The sequence below is a fragment of the Archocentrus centrarchus genome, chromosome 19 (genome assembly GCF_007364275.1).
Source record: "Archocentrus centrarchus isolate MPI-CPG fArcCen1 chromosome 19, fArcCen1, whole genome shotgun sequence".
Lineage (NCBI taxonomy): Eukaryota > Metazoa > Chordata > Actinopteri > Cichliformes > Cichlidae > Archocentrus > Archocentrus centrarchus.
This window is the reverse complement of record NC_044364.1, coordinates 2,437,862-2,443,315: the sequence shown is the minus strand read 5'-3', so window position 1 is coordinate 2,443,315 and position 5,454 is coordinate 2,437,862. Positions and strand designations below refer to the sequence as shown.

The 5,454-nt window shown below is 44.5% G+C and overlaps 1 long non-coding RNA gene across 1 annotated transcript; it reads right to left on the bottom strand.

Moving 5' to 3' along the window:
• Positions 1-1,945: 1,945 nt before the first annotated feature.
• Positions 1,946-4,789, bottom strand: LOC115798745 (uncharacterized). The gene is made up of 3 exons (XR_004021499.1): positions 4,204-4,789; positions 3,964-4,095; positions 1,946-3,198 (listed from the first exon to the last, which is right to left on the bottom strand). It is a non-coding gene; the product is annotated as an uncharacterized LOC115798745 (long non-coding RNA).
• Positions 4,790-5,454: the final 665 nt, after the last annotated feature.

Genomic DNA, 5,454 nt, shown 5'->3' with positions numbered 1-5,454 from the left:
GCCACGGGAGCCGGGCACGAGCTCGCATCTACGAGACCGTGAGGTTAATCGATGTGAGCGAGCGCTTACTTTACTGCAAACCTCTATCTTAAAATACTGCAAATAACCGTGGAGGAGTGGAGCCTTCGTACAACATTACGCACGTGGAGCGAAAATAATGGACAACAATTTCACACTGTTCAGTTATGTTTGCCTGCTTAGTCGCAGCGATGCATCACTTAACTGAGTGGGCAACATTAAGGCCAATCACCGTGTTTAAAGCAACACTTGGGCTCCTCACTATAAGCTTCTTACACATGAGTGCACAAAACACTTTTGCTCTCTCATAGTTCACCTTTCATAATGACGGTACGGGGGTCAGGTTTTTTCCTAACATTTGGATAGGTGTGGCTGCTGATTGACAGGTGTGCTAACAGGCCAGTTGTCGGCTGAGCTTCTCCTCTGCTAGTGCCAATCACTACACTGGACTTCCTGGAAGTGTCTGCAGTGTTGGTGCCTTTTGAAGTATTTTTAATTACATTATCTGTCATATAACACAGCCAGCTATGAGGAACAGTTCATATAAAAAGACTGTTCCAGTTTTTGAGGGTGAAATTATAATATTTTCTTAGTCTTTTACTTAGCAGTAATTAGCAAGTATTTGTAACTGTTCCATGCAGCTAGCTTACAAATGCAACTTGCTAGCATTAGCTGAGAAGTTAGCGCTCCAACATGTGGTCACGCTGGCTGTGTGGTAAACCCACTGTACACTACTTGTCCAGGACCATATGGGATTCAGGTAAAGGCAGTCAGGAGATGGTGACATTTAGTAGCTGATGTTTTCTCATAAGCTAAAAAAAAAAAGAGAGTAAATATCAGACTTAATTTGGTTATCGTGGGGGGAAACACGACTGCTAATGCTGCTGTGGATCTGCTGGGTGTGTAAAAGTATCTCCACAAAGAAGCATAGGCAGCTAAGAACACAGTGGTTTTGTATTTTGTAAGAATTCTCTGCAGTCTGCTGAAGCAGCTGTTAGATCAGAAAGCAGTGTGATAGCTGTTATGTGCTACTTTGTAACAAAGAACCTCTGACTCTGGCTTTGGGGTAGAAGTAAGCAAATTTTGGCTCCTTGGACTGATCAGCAGTAGAGCATCTGCAGCCCAGACCAACGGCTTTGTACAACCGTGACCCACATAAAACACACTGAGCTCAAATCAGCACTTTGAGCCGCTACGCAATCAGTACGCTATCGACCTGAGAGTTGGTTCCAAACTCATAATTTATGCTCACTGCTTTGAGGAAGCAGCTCTGCTGACCAACTGGGCCGATGGCGACAGATACTGGTTCGAGCCAGACTTTGACGTTTGGATCCAATTCAAGGCCTTGAGGTCCTGACTCTGGAGGTAACGTAACCAGAGCTCCAGGCCTCAGGTTTGCCATGACCCAGTTCTGTCTTCCTGCTGTCTGGACAGTGTTGGCTGAGAGGAGGAGCTCTGTCGAGGAGATGAACATTGGACATGAGACACTGGGTGAGGAGAAAGGAGGTTTCATTGGACTGGAGAGTCAAGTTTTAATTAGGGCACTGCATACCCGTTTATTCCCTCAACGAACCTCTTTCAAAGATGTAAAGATTTAAAATAACACTAATGAATTATTGCCTCTTTCAGAGGCAGCAGGCGGCCAAACCAATGTATTATTTTTCCTTTCAGCTCTGCATGTTGGCAACTACATCTGTTTTGCTTTAGTAAATGAGGATAACAGTTTCCTCCCCTGAAAAATGTCAAGGAGCCAGTGTCAGTGTCCAATACACTTAAAAAATGAAACTTGAAGAAGAACTTTTTGTATTAAGTATTTAGACTTCACATGCAAAGCAGTTTAGTGTGGGAAGACAAAAAAAATGGCAGTTATGGTGGAAACATTTAATGGGGATAATGATAGGACTGGTTCCTCTTTGATTTAGTGCGCTATATTTAATTATTTCTGAATAGTGAAAGCAGCTGTAGGAGTGGATGTTTTTACAGCAGACAGAAAAATCCCACATTTCCAAACATAAACAATAAGATACTGTTTTTGTTTTTTAAGAGAGGAATTTTACAGCATTTTGTCCTTGGCCTTCTTCTCAGCTGCTTCGTGGCTTGAAACAAGTTGTCAGATGTATGCCGATAATACAGTTGTATATGTATCCACTGTATCTATATACAAAAAGCCAACAAATGCACAGCTTTTGCAGCTGTTACTCACAGCTCACAAGAATATTCGTTTGCTTTTCTGCCAGGATTGAATGAAGGTTAATGAGCAAGTTTTAGAGAAAAACTAAAAACATATTAAAACGGGGAATAAATTTGCAAGCTTTGAGAAAGAAGATTATTTTCACCTCTATTAGTTTGGGTATGGTTTTATGGCTCTGTTCTGGGACCTGCCTGCCCTTCCACACGTAGACAACGAAAGCAAGAGAAGCAGCAAGACCAGTGCAGGCAACAGTGACACCAGATATGACACTGATTAACTCAGGAACAGCATGGATGGAGATGCTGGGGTGCATGCGGGTTGCAAAGTGGCTTTGGGTTGAACTGTGGGGCAGGATAAAGCAGCTTAATCTGTATTTAAAAAAAACATAGGTTATATATGGTTATATAGGCTGTTTCACTGTCTGACTACATCAAAAGAACAATAAGAAAAACCAGCTTGTAACCAAAAGCTGAAACATGTAAATGCTTCACTGGCAAATCTGATCATTTAAAGTTACAATAGCAGGTTTCAATCTGATCACATGAACTCCTCTGGAGAAGAGGATATGCAAGTTGCAAACTGAACACCTGCTTTACTTGTGAGGCCCAGACAGTATGTGTGCATGAGGCAACTGGTCAGCTCTTGCATTTTCGCCGCAGGGCAGCAGGTCTGACTCTCCGGTTCATTTGCATGATAAGGGAAAATGCATGAAACTGTTGCTGTGACAACGCAGAGGAGACATATGGCTCTTTCAGAGAATCCTCAGGGTGTCAGAAAAGGTGGAAGCTCTCGCTGAGTGTGCGGTGCAAGGTGGGAGGATGAGAGAAAAATCTTTTGGTCTCTTCATGTTGTCAAGCGTCCTGATGCACACTGCAAATGTTTTTCTGTGGTGCCAACAGCCCCACCCATCCACCTGCCACCAGCCACCTCCTCAGCTGATCCCTGTCGGCAAACAGCCACTCAGGAATGATCAGCAAGGATGCTGCACTCTGAAAAACAGCAAAAAGAAGAATGAGTGATTTGTGTGGGAGGGAAAGTTGGCCGCACTTCATTTCTGAAAGATTTCTGAAATGAATGAGACGCTTGTTGTTTCTCGCATTTGGACACAAAACGGTAACTTTCATATATATTTAAAGTAGTGCTCTCATGCTACTCCGCCTCTTGACGACACCGTTATCATAAAATGCTTATTTTACACATGCACGAAGCCGTTGTTTTTCCAAAGCCATTGAGGGCACAAACAATACAGCGCCTGTGTTTGTGAGCAAGAACACGTTGCCGCCCTCAGACTAGAGAGCAGCTGGCAGCACCATCAAACATTCATGAGTGAGATGGAAACACTGTGAAGGACAGTGTGGAGCCAGGGATACAGGAGGAGAGGCAGCGAAGTGTGCGCGCCCAAAGGTTAATGGGACTTATCTGCATTACCTCTGGGCTGCTGTTGTTTTTATGCACCATTGTTTGCATGTGTGAGAGAGGGTGGGCTGAGGTGAGTGGAAATCGAGTTCCTGTCACCAGTGATGCCTCGTCTGCAGCAGCTGTTCAGGTCAATACAGCTGAGAGGGTACCGTCTCCTTACAGTGCTGGCAGCATGTTTATTTTAATACTTTAATCTGGACATTCAGAGTGTCTGTTGATGGAAAAAAAACCCAAATAAAGAGCACCTGTATATTCTCCTCATTACCACATGCATGTAAATGAGTGCGGTTTCCACGGAGACTGGAAAAACAACTTGCAAACGGCTTCAGCCTTACCTGCAGCTCTGCTCAGGAGGTTCCAGTGTGAGGGCAGACAGGTGAACATCGTGGGCTTCGGGAATCTCAGCAGACTCGCAGGTGACCCGACCTGACATCAGCCAAACAGCAGACAGTGAATTCCTCCAGAAGCTGTGATTGGCAGGGAAGAGGAAAATAAAAACTGTGCTCTCGCCTCTTCGAGTCTTATAATTATTTTCATAGCTTGATCAAGGTTGCGCATAACAAGCAGGGATGAACCTGAGCTGGTGAGGAAGGCAGTGCTGATTTTCTTTTAGTCAAGGAAAGACTTTGCAGGGAGAAAAGAGGCTTTAGTTTTGATTGTTGCCATCTCAGTATTGCAGTCAGGGGAACTGAATGACAGTCTCCCTTTAGTGTCAGAACACATTTGAAGTTCCCACAAAAGCACAGAACAAAGTTGGTTTACTTTGGAAATGTATTCGACCTCTTTCGCCTTAAGATGACAAGGCAGCAGTAACGACCTGCCTAATACTGTGTGGGTTCCCCTTGTGTCTATCCCCTCACACTGAAGCTGAGGGTGAGCATCTTTATCCCCCCCCTTCAATTTTCAGGAAAATATTAATTATCCCTAATTAATGTTGCCTGGAGTGCTCCTGCCTTTCCTTTTCTCTCCCCCTGCAGAGATCAGGTTTTACTATCACACGTTTTCTGACAGCGTTTCCTTTTTAGGGTTTGGATAAAATCCACATAGTGTTAATATTCTGGCGAGTGTGTGCTTTGAGAAGAGATGAAGGCCTCCAGAAATTCTTGCAGCCTGGACAGTTTTCTACTGCAGCGTCTCCTCATATAAATGTGTTTCTTTTTGTCTCTGTCTTCCCAGTCACACAAGAGGAAAAGGCCACTGAGCTACTCTGTACCTGCACTGGTGTGCTGGCCAGACCTTCATCGAGACTGCCTTGAAATAAAACCTGACGCCCTTGGACCCACAGGCCCAGAGAAGGCGGATGGATTGAGGTCAGCTCGTGTGTCTTTGTGTGTGCGCTCGTCCGCAGTGGCGAGAAGAACATCTTAGAAAGTTAGGGAGATTAGCCGCATCAGTGTCTGTGCTAATACTGGCCATATCTGCCACTGATCCTCATCAGCACATATGGTTCCCAGAAAGGGAAGCGACAAAGGAGTCATGTACACTGACCAGGTTAAAGCTGTGTGTATTTACAGTAATGCACAGCTATTTACAGCATGGATGCTACTGTATCTGGCTATCTGTGTATGGCACAGACCAGTAATAAGCCTAATACTAATAAAGCAGGGCTTGCTTTGTTGAGTGTCAAGCAGCGCTGTACTTTCTCTACCAGGTATTGCTGCTGCTGGCTCTCTGACAAGGGCGTCTCTAATGGAGGTGTTCAGAGGTGATGATGATGACAAATGTTCTTACAAATCAGCTGTGACTGGGAACAGGGTGTAGCATGGCCTGTGTTATTACAAAAATAAGTGTGCGTCTGTTTGTGTGCACGAACCGTGCTTTGCATA